We start from the raw sequence: 16,614 nt of genomic DNA on the forward strand, positions 1-16,614 counted from the left end.
CGGGCCATCTTGCTTCCATGAAAAACTCCAAGCTAGCATGGCTTGGAAGTCTAGCTTTCAACAGAGGGCAGGCCTAACTTTCAGGCTCTGAGACATTCACTAACACTTATTCTAGGGAGACTAAACCTTTCATAACACCATAGAAGAAAACTCAAAAATCCTTGCTTCTAAGACAGCTTCTTTTGCAAAAACTTGGATAGCAACTGATTGGGAAGTTCCCTGATAGCAGATACAGCCAAGATCTGAGATGGAGGTTGGTGAGGAGAGGGTGGGATGCAACAGGGAAAGAAGCAGGGAATTTGAGGAAAAGATTTATATCTAGGTAGCTAAGAACAGCAGATTCTTCAATTCCCGTAAAACTCTGAAGCTGCTGAAACAAAAGGGGACAGGGCCCATCATTAATAAAGTAAGTCTCCCAAATGGGCAAAGCCCCTTTCTGGGGCTACACCCAGCTGGATTTCAGTCATTCACATCAGTTGTCTGCCTGACCAAGCTTCCTGCCTGCAAGTTTCATAAGAAGTATTTGTAGGCTGGAAACACAGATCATTTGCAGCTGCCTGGAGATGCCAGGTCTGCCCAGAGCACCAGAAGAGGGCTCTACTTTCTCTGCTCGGGAACCCACCCCAGAAACCTCCAGGATCACAGCTCTGAAGCACACTGGAGCTGATCCAAGCCTCAGCTTGAGTTCTAGCTAATGCTCCTGGGATTTCTTCCCTGTCTTATGCTTCTGGGTGTTAAAAATTGCTGAAGCCAGGATCAGTTAACGCTACAGGGGCAGGAGGAGGCTTCCAGGCCGAGTCAAAAAGCTGTTTTTAACCCCAGAGGTAAGCTAAGGTCAGCTTTCTGCCAACCTTACTGGGAAGCCAACAGCTAAACCCAGTATCTGGGGAAACCACATAACTAGAGTCCCTGTCCCAGAAATAATTGTCTCAGCTCTTTGAAGCATGGTATAACAGAAAAAGGCTTTGGAGCTTCTTTCACCTCCCTTTTTTTTTGAAACTCAGTTTCCTAATCTATAAAACAGGTCTAATAATATCAACTTCCCAACAGGGTTATTGGGAGATTTAAGTTAAAATAATAGACATGAAAATACATAGCACATCACAAGTAGAATGGGATGACTACTAACCCCTCCTTTTTTAGCCATATATTTTTAAAATATTTTATTTATTTATTTATTTACTTATTTATTCGAGAGAGAGAGAGAGGGTGAGAGAGAGCACAAATGGGGGGAGGGCAGAGGGAGACGGACAAGCAGACTCCCCGCTGAGCAGGGAGCCTGGACACAGGGCTCAATCCTAGGACCCTGGGATCATGACCTGAGCCAAAGGCAGACGCTTAACTAACTGAGCCACCCGGGCACCCCACGTTTTTAGCCATATTATTACAAATATCCTGCCTCTTAGAAATGATTTAAAATGAAAATGTGTTCAACTGCAGAGGTCTAGGGACTACCCAAGAAGACCTCCAGAGAGCCCTTTCAGCATAAAGGACCCTTTCACTTTGGTGGCAAACTCTAAAATGTGATTAGATTTCTAGCTGGTTAAAAAATGTGAAGCCATGCACATCAGCTTCACACACGCATATCCTTGGCATGCATTGTTTTAAATGCCTTCTCTCTTGGGAGGAATGGGGATTTTCCCCAAGAAGCAGAGCCCTGAGGAGAGGTAGAACACAAGAGAGCACCTATGCTACCTTGTCCTTTACAGGGGCTGCCTGATCTTCCTTAATCTGGGCTCTGCCTTGCTATTTTCTCCAATCATGTTTCACCAAAATACACAAATCCCTACCCCGTCAACACAACCCACCAGGACCTCCAAACTTTCTTCAGCTGGTATGCAGAAAAATCACAAGCTGGGTCTGCAAACTGGCTTATCAGAATCACCTAAGGAAATTTTTGAAATACAGATTCCCTGAACTCACCCACAGAAATTCTGATTTATTATATCAGAAGCAGGGCGTGGACATCAGAAGTTAAGAACTTCAGATAATTCTAAGGCCCAGCCAGATTTGGGAACCTCTGGCATGGAATACCATTCCCTGAACCAACCAGCCTCTCATGGGCTAGTGTTATGGTTAGAGGGATGCTTGACGGAAGAGAAACATAAGTAGAGAACAACTAAGGAGACATTTAGGCTGCTGGGCCTCGGGAACAGCTCTCTAGAGTTGAATGCAGCCCACCTCCACAAAAGATCAGCAATGCAAACAGTCTTGCTACTGCCGCCAAATACCTCTACAACCTGGTCTCCCTATTTGTAAAATAGGGCAGGGATTATCCTTGTCCCTTGCTACCTAGTATCATCACTCCCCACCATCATGGACACAATTGTGCACTAAATCAATGTCTCTGTTGTAGGAAGAACATAGCTTTGTATTCTGAACATATATGCAAGATCCAACTCTACCAATAAGCCATGAGCTCTCCACCTTCCCACCTGCAAAATGGGCATAATGGTGCCAACCTGGCAGTGTGTTGTGCAGTCCTAATGTGGTGTTTTCCAAACTTAACTGATCATAAGAATCATTAGGGGCACTAATTTAAAAACTCAGATTCCTGGACCCCATTCCAAACTTACTGAAACAGACTCTCCAGAAGAGGATCTCGGGAATTAGTGGTTTTGGCCCAGGTGATTCTTATCCCTTAGGAAATTTAAAGAAAATCACCTGGCACAGACATTGTTGAGAGGAGATGAGGGGTTGGATCAGAGGTCTGGTCTTCTAAACTGCTGTCTGGTCGAGATATCCTCATGACAGGGACTTTGAGGTTAGGGCCCAGCAGAGCAGGCTCTGCAGGCAGTAGAGGGAGACTCTGGAATTCCAAACAGAAAGCTAAATGCTTTCTGGAATGATCAAATGCTCAGGTCATTGCCCAGAGCCTTCCACCATCCTCACATCTAGTTAAGAATCAGACAATGGGAGAAAACAGCTGATGCAGATACCTCACCAGCCAAAACATATGGATCAAAATGTTCTAATTAGGGTCCCCATCAAAGCCTTCTTGAGTTCTCTGTCCCTTAAGCACTCTATATTCACTCTTTCCTGGGAGAGTTTTCAGGCAAGGAGCACCTTAAATGATACTTTCCATTTCCTGGATGATCTGGGAACTTGGAGAACAGAAGAGACATGGTAAGGGGGTCCTATATTTGCACTGAGATGTGAGCATGTGGGGAGGGATGAGGGGATGAGGGGGATGATTAATAATGGTGCACTGGAACCAGCTCACACTAGCCCTGATCATGTGCAACTCTTTACAATTCCTCCATCAAGGACCACACTTTGGTAACTTGGAATCGGCCATGATGAGAGTATTTACAACATGGAGATCAGTAAACAGTATAAATCTTGACTTCACCAGATAACTTGTTTTTAAATATTTACCAGCACATGATACACATGAAGGTAAGCATCTTTAGCCCCATTTTACAAATGAGGAAACTGAGTCTCAGTGAAGGGAAACAACTGCCATCTTCTAGCTTCATGACCTTGGCCAAAAGCCAGGTCTCTCTGACTAGCAACAAATCCCTGATTCTCCTTACCAGCACCCCAAGGGAGTAGGAAGACCCTCTTGTCAACAAAAAGGTGGCTGATCCAAACGGCTTCTCCATCAGCTAAAGGCCAAACAAGGGCACTTAAATGTGCCTGGTGCCAAGGAAAGCTGGGGGTAAAGAACCCAGGACTGAGATGTGAAAGCAAAAGAAACAGTACCATCACTACTACAGGAGAGAGGCTGGAGTGAGTCAGGGAATGGGTTAGAAAACCCCAGTGGAAACCAAAGCACATTCTTAGGGTCTCTTCACAAATATCTGTCAGTGTGGGCTCTGGAGGGAGGCCCTGGGACAATGCAAGTCCATAGATCCCTTGAAGCCTCAATATTCCTACAAGTAAAATGGGAGAAATAATGCCTACCTCACAGGATTGTTGTGAGAACCATCATCTCCTTTACTTTTAAAAAAAGAACCTGGCTTGGGGCACCTGGGTAGCTCAGTCGATTAAACTTCTGACTTTGGGTCAGGTCATGATCTCAGGATCCTGGGATTGAGCCCCGTGTTGGGCTCCCCATTTAACAGGGAATCTGCTTCTCCCTCTCCCTCTGCCTCTCCCCCACTTGTGCTCTCTCTCTCTTTCTCTCACTCTCAAATAAATAAATAAAATCTTAAAAAAAAAAAAAAAAAAGAACCTGGCTTGGCACTTAGCATGTATTAGATGTTTGATAAATTTTAGTTCTTTTTCTCCTGCACCTCATTATCCAATCCAGATTCTTCCAGGGTTCCTGGTTCACCCTTATACAATAATAACCCTAGCCCCATGTACACAGTGCTTTAGAGCTTAAAAGACACTTGTTCACATGCATTCTCTCACCTAATTCAATTCTATGTGAAAGGCAGGGCACAGACAAGCCCAGTTTTACAGAAGGAAGAAATGGAACCTCAGTGAGGTATATAGCAATTTGCTCAACTGTGAAGGAGACAGGACTAGAACCCAGGTCTCCGCAACTAATAGTACGCTGTTCTTTACCCTTCCAAGTTTCTTTTATTTAAAATTTAAAGAAAAAAATAGGCTAAAAGAAAGTCCAATGGCTTACTTATTGTCATTTATTTCATACAAGAAATCAAGTGGCCTCTAGCTCTGTCTCAGGTGCCACAAGAAGAACTATCCTTGAGATGGGAGATCAATGCAGCAATGGGGTAGGCACAGTCTTCTTGTGATAGAGGGAACTACACCATTATCTAGGAGCAACCAGCCAAGAAGAGTGGGCCAGAAATTGGTCCTGGGTCTGGTCCCAGTAACCTTGGGATAATCTCTTCCCCTTCTAGGTAGCGTGTCCCCAACTGTACTGGATAGGTCTTGCTCAGTGGTTTTCAATTTTATTATATTTTTAGCAGTTTCTTGCCTCTTTGCTCTTCCAGATAGAAAACCACATGAAACTTCAAAATATAAAGTACATAAAAGTAGAACTGTTCTAGTTAAAGGGGGACTGCAGCTGCCCAGGCAGCTCAGCCAAATACAGTTTGCAAACCACTGGACTACCAGCTTAGGGAAAGGGAGAGACCTCCAGGTATAACTTTCTAGAATTTTACTCATCTTAACTCTGCCACTGATTCTTTATAGGACTTAAAGGACTCTCTTGGCCTCAGTTTCCCCATCTAAGGTAGTTGGACCAATTGGCATCTAAAGGCCATTTCAGCATTGGGATTCCAGGAAAAGAAATCCCAGCAATCCCCATGGTGAAGAACTGTGAAGAGAGGCCATTAAGAGACAAGCCCCATCCCTTGGCCCTTGGAAAGCCCCTCAGCCTTTGGTGACTCTGAACTCTTCAGTCAGTTCCTCAAGCACTGGGTAAATGGCAACTGGGCGGGTGGGCAGACAGGCAGGAAGGCAGGCACCCCACCCTCCCTTGTACAGGAAGCTAGCTACATCCTCTTTTCCCCACCCCAGGCAGCATATCTCCAAAGGTCCCCAACAGAAGTAGTGGGGGCAGGGAGAAGAAGAGGATGAGGCCTGAAAAGAAACTGAACATGCAAATCATCACAGTATGCTAGGGAGCCATCTGGGGGGAGGGGAATGACTAGGGCCCTGGGAAAGAGAAACAAAGCAGCCCCATTCTTTACTGGGGTCCAGCTCCCCCAACAAAACCTTGCCAAAAGGCCTACGGCTGCAGGCGTCATAAGGCATGAGCTGGTAGTGGGAAGCGTAGGCCCACCCACTCCTTACCACTGAGTTTCTCCAGCCTGAAGAGTTGGGCTTTATTCACAGGTGTTTATAGTTCTTTATTAGGGTAAGAACACAGACATGTACGTATAAGTGTACACATAAGTACACATAAGTGAACCCTTAAGAATACAGGGGCTTTTCATACCTTTCAAAGCCAAAGAGGCAGGTACAAACCCGCATGCCCACACCACCAACCCATTTTCCCGTGCCCTCCCCAAACCCTGTGACTGGGGCCCAGCCCTCCCCACATCCTGTTCTCAGAGAACACGTGGCTGCCTGGGGAAAGATAATGTCATTACCACACTTCCCCTCCTTGGAGGAGGCTTTGGTTGACTGGGGAGGGAGCTGGAGTTCTCTGTCTGATCAGGCTGAATAATCTGCAATAAATCTCCCAGTTTCACAGACAGGGACAGGAAGGGTGACAAGTTAACACTGAGAGCACCTTCCACATTACAGGATCCATGCCTAGAGACAAATGGTGATGATCCAAAGTACTTCTGGAAAAACGAATTTTCTGGAAAAATACAAATTAGCAACTTCTACATTTGGAAACTGGAAGACAACATGCTAATGCTCTTCTTTGATTAATAAACCAGGAGATGCAAAAATGCAGTAAACTTATTTTTCAAAAAGTCTCCCAAACATTACTCAAGTTACTACATATGGGTTTTAGATGCCAGTCTCAGCATTTCTGCTAAAGCAGCATGATCTGCAGGCAGTCTTAATGGGCCTAGAGTGGCTTTGGCAACTATGAAAAAGAAAATGGTTTCAGACCCATAATAAACAGCACCCCCCAACACACTCAGAGTAAGGGATGGCAAGAGGGTACCACAGCCTGAGCCTACTCATTGTTCAATTTCCTTTCACTTCTCTCTGACCAGCTGACTCCCTGGCTCTCCCTTGTCTTCACTTCCTAAACTATAAGTAGCAAAGAATGTGGCTGAACATTCCATCTGAATGTTCAGGGAGAACCTCCTCCTTCATCTAGAGTGAAGCGAAGAGGCAGATGCCATTCCACAGCACTGCCTCACTAAGTGTGAATGTTTAGGGCAGCATGATCCTTGGCTAGGCTTGTATGGGGGACCTTGGCCAACCACCCCTAAGCAGGATGTCCTCAGTCCCACCCAGCCTACTACTTCCCCACACCTAATCTTATAACCCAATCTAACTCTTGCCCCCATCAAGGAACAAGGTTTATCACATAGGCCTTAAGAAAATACCAACTTCTCAGCCCCTGCCTCCAGTGGATGTGCTGAAGGCTGAAGAGTACTCTCATACCTGCCCTAGGTATCTCTGTTTGTGGCCATAGCTTACAGTCTTCATTTTTGTCATGGTCATCTTTCTGGAAGCAAAGATAAAGAGAGCCTAAATAATGCCCTTGAGCTATATGGATCTATGATTATTTTGGAAAAGTTGCAGAGTGGGGGTGGTCAGTAAGAGAACAGGAACATAACATCCAGCTTATTAGTTTGGGTCCCTATATAGACTGATATAACTTTTTTTTCTATGTTATGTTAGTCACCATACAGTACATCATTTGATATAACTTCTTTAAAAGATGGCTTTGTATTTTTTTTTTCAGTTGATAAAGCCACATCTTGCCCTCCAATCTACAAGCTCAGCTACCAAATTACTGAGACTGGTAAAAACTGTTTAACCTATTCAGACAAAATTACCAGGGTTTTTAGCACCCCTACCACCACAAACATACAATCTTTGTACCCCTAATGCGGAGGCGAGCATGCATGAAACCACTTACTCTACACACACACACACACACACACAAGTTCTTTGGGTAGACTCAGAAGCCCTTTCCCCCACTACCCTAATTTGGGTCTAGTTTCTTCAGACAGCCTCAGGTATGAGGCCTACCAGAATCTCTATAGTCATTATCCACAAGCCTCCCCAATGGCCCAGGCAATAGACATTGTTCCAAAGTAAACCCTAAAATTATATCTACAATTCTAATAAGATCTAGAAAAGCAAATAGGGCCAACTCTTACCTACCTCAGGTGTTTTAGAAAGGATCTGCCCCTCTGATACAGTTGTATATGCCTACATGCTGGTTCCATACACCAACTTATCAGATACCCAATATGGATCAGGCCTTGAGATGATTTTAATGCTTGCACATGTGTGTGTGAAAGTGAGTGAATGAGCATGGAACAGATTTTTTTGGGGGGGCAGGGAGGCAGTAGCATGCAGACAAGTGAATGGGTAATTACCATTCTATACAGCAAGAGCTGTGATAGGGGTAATCAGAGGGAACTGTGGAAACATAAAGGGGCACTCAGGCCATAATGGAGAAAGGAGAAGGGCAGAAGGTCTTTAGAGGAAGAGCTGACATGTCCTGAGATAAGTAAGACTGTCACAGGAAAAAGATGTTAAACGGAAAGGGAAGCTTATGGTGTTCTGGTTAGAGAAATAGCATGTACAAGGACACAGAGGCAAGAAACACAGTGTATGCCTCCAAATGCTACAGGGAAATATACAACATGTGAAAATCGTTCCTAAGGTACAAAGGATCGAGGTCTCCTTTCCCAGCTCCCAGACTTTCTCCCCAGAATTTATCAAAAGAGAGTAAATTACAGACCACCACCAAAATACTAGGCACAAGATCATCAGATTTGGGGGAGAGTTGTTCCACAGGCAGAGAGAGAAATTCCTGAAGACAAAGCCAGACAAGGTGGCCTAATGTACATGATATAGATAGGAAGCTGGCTCTGTTCTACATAGCCCCATTGAGGTACCAGCTTAGCTTAATGAGTACTCCCTACCCTAGCTCCCACAAACGTGGGAGGAACCACTCTCCACACCTCAGGGGAGCCTACTACAACCCATTCAGTCCATATGGAAAACGTGTCTACCTACAGGTAGACCTGGAAAGGCAACCAGACTAAGATTTCCACTGCACCCACACCCCACCACACACACAAAGAGGAAGTGAAAGCTACCAGCACAGCAAGAGCTTGGGATGGGCCTCAGCCACAGCTGCCTGGCTTCTGCAAAGAGGCGGGGCGCACTGATTTCACAAACCACTTTGCCCTCTTGAGTAAGGGTTCCTCTAATCATTTTGTCCTCTGCACATCTTCTCTTCTTCCCACCCCATAACCATCCAGTCTAACATGGGTCTCGGTATAGCTCTTCTTTTTCCCCACTCCTTCATCCTGAAATTTTCAAGGCTCCCCAGAGCTGGGGTTCCTCTTCACAAAGCAAGACATGCCCACACAGATTCTCAATCCCCCTCGACAGGCCGCAATGGAAGGTACAGTGGGGTTCACCACAAACTAGGCCATTAATTGGCATCATTGCTTCAAATATTAGTTTCCTCATCTATTAAAATAATCATACAGAGATAGTGCTACTGCACACAGGGAGAACACTTACAAATAAGAGGCAAAGCCTAACTAGGGTCCTGAAATGTTTTGATCTCAAAATACATGAAAGAAACTAAGAGAAACGGGGTATTTATCAAACACTTTCAATATGCCAGGCACCCTCCTAGATGTACTTTCACACTTGCGAACTATTTTCTCTCTCATAAATCCCAAGGAAGTGGGTTTCACTATTACCCACATTTTTAAAATGGAAAACTCAGGTTCAGAAAGGTTCAATGCCTTACCTAAGGTCATACACCTATAAATAGTAGTTGAAAACGATCCTATATAACTGGCCTACTTAATTTATCTTGTGGCTACCACCCTTCCTTTCTCTCAAGTCACCTTGAATAATGCTGACCAGACACCCACCCAAAAAAGTCACGGGAAAACCTGAGGCAACTCTACTTGGAATGCTCACCATTAATTGTCATATTAAAACCATTTAAGCTAACTTTACTCACTGACTATCCACAAATATGCTTCAGTCATTAACAGCAGAAACATCTTTGCATATTCCACAAGTCTTCTATGTGTTGGGGAGAGGTGTAGGGTACTGAGGACATTAGGGAAGGGGAGAAGAAGAGCAGCTCTCATGAATGCTGTTTATCCCCTTGTCACCTCAGGTCAGGAAGCTCAGTAGTTGAGTCTGCCTAGTAGTCTGCAGTTGGGTGTGTTTCACAAGCCTAGGTGTGTTTGGCAAAGGGTAGTCACAGCAGAAGAGAGAAGAAAAGGCATTCCAGAGCAAATCTGGTACAGCTCCTCTTAAAACTTTGACCTTTGCAGAAGAGTGCCTCAGCCTTGGCACCACATTCTCACCATCTCAGGATTCCCAAAGATTTTGCATGAACAGACACAGGTGCCCAAATAGGTGCCTACATAAACACACAACAGCTAACATAGTGGAAGGCCCCAGAACACTGGATGTTAGGGCTACAGATGGAGCTGGGAATGTCTCCATGTCTCAGTAAGCCAATCACTAGAGCTATACTGTAGTATCATCCCCATAGCTCCAAACAGTTTCTGTGTCATACTCCAAAAGTACCAGGATTCCTTCTGTTTAGGCATAGTCTCAGAAGAACACTAAGGAGGTAATTTCTCAAAAAGCCAGACTGGATTTTAGGAGGCTCAGCAAAGCCAAAAATAAAGTGTGGGGGAAGGAATAGGAAGAGCTAGTCCCAGCTCTGGACTCCCCTGTTGAGTATAGCTTTGGACTTTTGTGTTTTCATTTTCCAAATCTCCCTAATTACTATCAGCAGCAGCTGCATACTTAACAGATTTGGGGCCATCTGAGATGAAAAGTTACGTCTTACATAGGAACAGTGAGCTGGAAGAAAAGTATCATCTACCAGGCTCTTTTCACTCTGAGAAGGATACAATTGTAATTCTAACCCTAGTGACTAAGACCCCAAATTCCACCAGAAGGAGACAGAGTGATTTGCTTAGTTAGTAACCAATATGGAAAGAGCTGACTACAAACCACTCCATCATAAATCAGGATTCAGAGGTCTACCATATATGCATGGCTCAGGAATTAGGTGACTATAATGGTGTCATGAGTTTATAAGAAATTGATATATAATAAATTGGTAGTATAAAGCATAGACTGTCAGGGATGGACGAACTGTTTCTGTGAGCCACATATGGTCTCTGTTGCATATTCCTCTTTTTGTTTCTTTTTAACAATGACTCTTTTTTTGTGAAACCTATTTTTACAATACATACAAAAAACAGGACTCACAAACAAGTTTGCCAACTGCTAGACTGGACCAATATTGTCAGGGTAGTAACTCCACTCACTATCAGTAAGGCCTCAAATCTGGACTAACAGCTCTCTTCACATTCTACTTTCCATAAAAGATGGGCAGCAAGGGTCTTATCCAAAAGTTAGCCAAAGATAACTGGCCCTAGCAATCATACACAGTGGGTTACTCTCTTCCTAAGTAAAAGCACTGGGGAAAAAAATAAGCAGTAAGCTTAGAGCACTAACCATCTTCCCCAAAGGCTCATTCACATACCAGAAAGGCCCTGGGTCATGCTGATCCCTCTCAGTAGTAGGCCCCAGGCCAGGAGCTGAGCCATGGAGTACCTAACCCCTAGGCCTCTGGCTCAAACTCCAGGCCTTGAAGAGGCATGCATGAAGAAGAAAGAAGAAAGAGACCTACCCAGTTGGCCTATTAAGGGCTCAAGAAACTAAGGTACATGTGTGGCTTGCTTCTCTCCCTATCCCCTTAGAAAAGGTTTAAAGAATAAAAAGAAATCAAGTCAGAGATGCCTAACACAGTGGGAAGGAGAGCTAAGAATGAAATTAGTGCCAAACACAAAGTTCCAAGGCTAAAGACCTCCATTAGTGGTCAACACTGAACACAAGCCTTTCTCCTCTGGACTAGGTCTAGGATCCTCAGGTTCCAGTTAGCACTTCTCTCATAAGGAAGTGGTGAAAAAAAACAACCATTCAGAAGTGCCCACCTCCTGACCTCCCACTCCATGCCCTGGATCCTCACATTTACCCCTTCTGTAGAAAAAAAGAAATAAAAGAAAAATATGTATGTGTGAAATCATATGTACCCTAAAAATTAACTACTACTAAGAGCTGTGGGCTTCTGGATACAAGGGTTACCACCGATGGCCAATGCTCAGATGTAGCCCTTTTCTCCCCATTAGCTTCCAGATTCTTCCCTGTGGAGATGGAGGGCTTCTAGAGAACCTAGTCTGACTCAAGGGAGAAACAGAAGAAAATTCAGCAGCTATTGAGTACCTGCAAAGTGTGGGGCAGAGTATTGGGCACTGAGAATACAAAGATTATGACAAGCCCTTACTTCAAGGGGTTCCCCATCTAGTAATGAAAAGATGTAATTATTGGGTCCCACAGAATGCAGTATGTGCTATATCCACCCTAAAGCTCCTGATCATCTTTCTTCCCAAATAAAAAGTTCCTTTGGAGGCTGGTGGGTGAAAAGAAATCAAGATGTCCTCCTGGAATTGCCTGGTTCTCCACATTAAACACCTTCTTGTGCCCCAGGGAGGACCTGGAACAAAATCCCCTTTCCTACCATAGAAAAAGCTTATGGTGATGGGTATTAAGGAGGGCACATGTTGTAATGAGCACTGGGTGTTATACACAAATAATGAACCATTAACACTACATCAAAAACTAATGATGTACTGTATGGTGACTAACATAACATAATAATAAAAAAAAATGTAATCCCAGCCGTTAGATGCAGTATTTGGAAAAGAAGAAGAAGTTTATGCTCTAATTGGGGTGCCACATATAAAACAGTGAAAAAATAATTAAAGACCACATTGTGATATGGTGCCAGGCCTTGTGGGAGAAATTGGTGTACTCTAAAAGTATAGAAGCAGCAGAGCCTGGGGCCTAGTCAGGATCTAGCTGAAGCAGGAAACAGAAAACAAGCAATCTTCGGTTCTTAAGCACTTGGCTTTGAACACAGGGCAGGATCCCAGGCCAGCACTTCTATATGGAGCTGAAAAATGAATTCACAGGGTCCTTAGGCTCTTACTCACCAGCTTCCTATAATGTTCCCACTAACTGAATGCCTTGGAACCCACAGAATTACTCACTTCCCATCCTGTCTTATCCTTTCTCCCCTACCACCACTGGTCTACACATGCCCAGAGAGTGAATATCTGCTCTAAAGAGAGCTGTTTACTTCCATTGGGCCCAGTTAGTTACTCTGAATCCCACTCCTTCCTCCACCATTTGTGGTGGGGGAAGGGGCACATAACTTCCATCTCTCTAGGCCCAGGGACCAAGTTTAAAGACTGCCCAATTGAGCTATCAGGGCCACCTTTAACTCCAGCTACAAGAGTGGAGTGAAAAGAGCCCTGGACAAATCGCAGCTCAGCTCAGCTCAGCTCTATTCCCACTGTGTGGGCATTAGCATAGGCCTCTAATTTTCTCAGACTCCATTTTCTTGGATATAATATGAAGAGGCTTTGATTAGATGTGTAGTTATCAACCCTAGTTCAACATTAGAATAGGGGAGCTCTTAAGAAATACTGATGCGCAGGGCGCCTGGGTGGCTCAGTCGTTAAGCGTCTGCCTTCGGCTCAGGTCATGATCCCAGGGTCCTGGGATGGAGTCCCATATCGGGCTCCCTGCTCTGCGGGAAGCCTGCTTCTCCCTCTCCTACTCCCCCTGCTTGTGTTCCTGCTCTCACTATGTCTCTCTCTGTCAAATAAATAAATAAAATCTTAAAAAAAAAAAAAAAGAAAGAAATACTGATGTGCAAAGCCCTAAGCCAGAACAATTGTCAAATCAGTCTAAACGGCTTCCCAAAGCTGGCCAAGACCAACTGCACAGGCAAGCTAGACTTTCCCACTGGATCAGAAAGTAAGGAACCTAGCTGACCCCATGCAAATCTCAGCCCCCTACGATAAGAACAGCAGGTCTAACAGTTGAACTCCACCTTCATTCTGGCCCCTAGGGCCACTAGGATCATGAGTTCAAATTTCTCCCTTTCCCCAACCTTGCTTCAGATCTGTAAAAATAAATAAATAAGTAAATAAATAAATAAAAATAAAAATGTATTGGCACTAGTAAATTCAATCTCACATGCTTTGAAATCAAGCAAGCATTATGACTTTTCCTTCTTCTAAAGGACCAGGCCTATCTACCATTATGAACTAGATTTTTCCATTTTCCACTTCTGGCCTCTATGGCCCAACTTTAAGGAACTCGCACCCTACACAGAGGGGACGGTAACGAGAGAGCTGCTCTTCCTGCTTCCATAGGCTTTGACTGCTCTAATAACACACTCCCATGTGACAGTGTCACATTCCTGAGGGCTTAGCAACTACTTGTGACCAGGGACTATCTGGCTAGGAACTATACTAAACCATCTACCTCATTCTATCACCTGTTTCTGGTAGGTTCCCTAAGAACTACCTTTCCAGAGCATCTCTTCCTGGACTGATTGTTACCACCCTGGCTGCCTATCCCTCCACCCAGTTATGCTCCTAAACATTCCCAAGGCCTTTCTATGAAGTTCTCCCCTCCAAAAGCCAGACATACATGATCTCAGGGTCCTGAGATCGAGCCCCATGTCAGGCTCCCTGCTTCTCCCTCTCCCTCTGCCCTCCCCAATTCTCTCTCTCTCTCTCTCTTTCTCTCCCTTTCTATCTCTCAAATAAATAAATAAAATCTTTATAACAAAGAAACCAGACACAGCCAACCCCTTCCAGCCTCTCAAAGCTGGTGGAGCTGCCTTTTGCCCCAGTTCCCAATACAATGAGAACATTTCTGAGATGTGGCCACCATCTCCCTACCCAAGGTGGGGCAGACCCATGTCCATTGTCAGGGGAATATAACATTTCTGAGTAAATCACAGACTTTCAGAACAGGAATGGCCCTCAGAGATTAGGGAAACCAACTCCTTGTAGAACAGACTATGGCCCCAAAAGGGCAAGATTGCCCTGGGAAGCTAGCAGCAGAGCCCAGACAAAACTCCAGCTCTTCAACTCCAGAAGAGTGCTCTTTTCACAATTTCCCAGTACCTCCTCCATTCAACAACAAGTTGGACCAATGCTCATGATCCCAAGGTACAGACAAGACCCTACATTAGCTAGGTCAAAGCAGTCCCCAAACAATTCTCATTTCCTAACAAGTAACACCTATGTGTTCAGAAGTAAGACAAAACCAAGGAAGTTATTGGCTCAACCAGGTGGAAAGCTCGACTAGACTTGAAGGCAGTGGTCTGACACTAGCAAGAAGGGTGACACAGGATACCAGCTGCAAAACAAGAGTGAAGCCAGCCTCCAAACAGGCAGAACATAAACAACTGACAGGTGAACATGCACACACCAATCCCAATTACTAGAATTCTCTCTAAACTTTATTCTTGACTCATGATATATTAGAAGGAGAAACTAAAGGGAGGTTGAGCAACTATTGGTACAGAGGAAGGACCTCATGTTTAAACTTGAAACTTCCTTTCTAGCCTTAGAACTCTGGCCTAACCATGACTAGAGCTTAAGTCCAGGCCTTTGTGAAACAACATTTATCTCCCCTTTCCACACTCCACCTTATACAGAGTCTAAAACTAAAGTCTTCTGTTTCCCACTCAAGTCCTGTCTCCCTTATTCATTAGCTGAGTAATTTTTGCAGAGTCCCTTAACCTCTTTGAGCCAGTTTTCCCATATGAAAATATGGGGATAATAATTCCTAACCTGCCAATTGGAGAGAGCTAATGAATATCAAATGACATAATAATTGTGGTAAAAAGGGCTTTGACAGCTATGATGCATATCACAAACATAGAGAATTATCAATATTTGTGTTGGAGAACTTTTTGTTTTTTTTTTTTGTTGTTTTTTTTTTGTTTTTTTTTTGTCCAAGCAAGGGATAAGGAAAGCTAGAAACACTGGAAAATAATTGCAGGGCAATGTTAGCAAACCTGTAAAGGGATTCCTTCAATTCACGTCTGTCAAAGTTGTTTTAAACAGGGAACTACTTGCAAAACAGGCAGCTATCCTCTAAACTTATAACTCCCTCCCAGCTTCCTAACCCGAGTATTCCTTTTTCTGGGCTGCTCAACAGCTAGAGGCTCCAGAGGAACTTACCTAGACGGGTCTCTAAGAGCTTTTTCAAGATTTCTTCAGTCTTGGCTCTTCCTGACAAAGGCTGAAACCCAATAGAGTGGGGAAAGGAGAACTGTTCAAACCCTCCCTGGAATAACATCTATGTAGGACAATCTCATACATGGTCTTTTCTATCTCCACTCTTTGAAGGGTTGCCTCCTTCTCAATCCCAGTCTCATAAATTTGTCACCCTATCTGAGTTCACAGCCTGGAAGGATGGTACTGAGGGCACAAATGGCCAGGAAAGTAGAAGCCTATTTATTTTCTTGTTCCAGAAGCCAAAGTTCATTGTTTTCCTTATGGTTAAGGTCGGTTATCCACATCAGCATAAGAGTAATACCTTATGGATAACTCAGCAGTAGCACTCTAACCACTTTTTGTCTGGGAAGTTGTTTGGAAAATATTTCCCTAACTAATTATTCTTGTTTGGACTGTCAGAAGAGCCAAGAGAGTTTGCATTCCCTGGGCTTACATGGCTTAGGAAAGTCAGTACAGGTAACTGGAAGAAGAAAGTGTTGTTATGAATAGTTGAGAGCTGATTATATGGTAATGCATCACTGGTCCCAAATGGTCTATAAGTGAGTTGTTCCACAGAAGTAAACTCTTCCTAGTAACTGAGGCTTACTCTTTTAAGGATAACCATTCTTAATGATGAGATGAAAGGCTTTCATCCACTGGCACACTCTACTGCCTTTGTCAACAGAGGCTGTTAAAACATGACTTATGCATTTCTGAGGACCTGAATCCTGTATGCTGATTTTCTACAGAACTAACATTTGAGGGTTTTCCAGTGTTATCTTATTCAAGTTTCCCACCAACTCTGAGGCTAGCATTATCACCTCCACTGTACCAATGAAGAATGGGTGGCTCAGGGAGGTTAAGGGACTTCCCCGAGGTCACACAGCCAATATGTTAAAACACA

General features: G+C 44.1%; 1 protein-coding gene across 1 annotated transcript in view; it reads right to left on the reverse strand.

The window, feature by feature from the left end:
- Positions 1 to 16,614, reverse strand: part of MSN (moesin) — a 64,383-nt gene that overhangs the window by 31,929 nt on the left and 15,840 nt on the right. The window lies entirely within an intron of this gene.

Source organism: Phoca vitulina, unplaced genomic scaffold, assembly GCF_004348235.1.
Source record: "Phoca vitulina isolate PV1807 unplaced genomic scaffold, GSC_HSeal_1.0 scaffold77, whole genome shotgun sequence".
NCBI classification, from domain to species: Eukaryota; Metazoa; Chordata; class Mammalia; order Carnivora; family Phocidae; genus Phoca; species Phoca vitulina.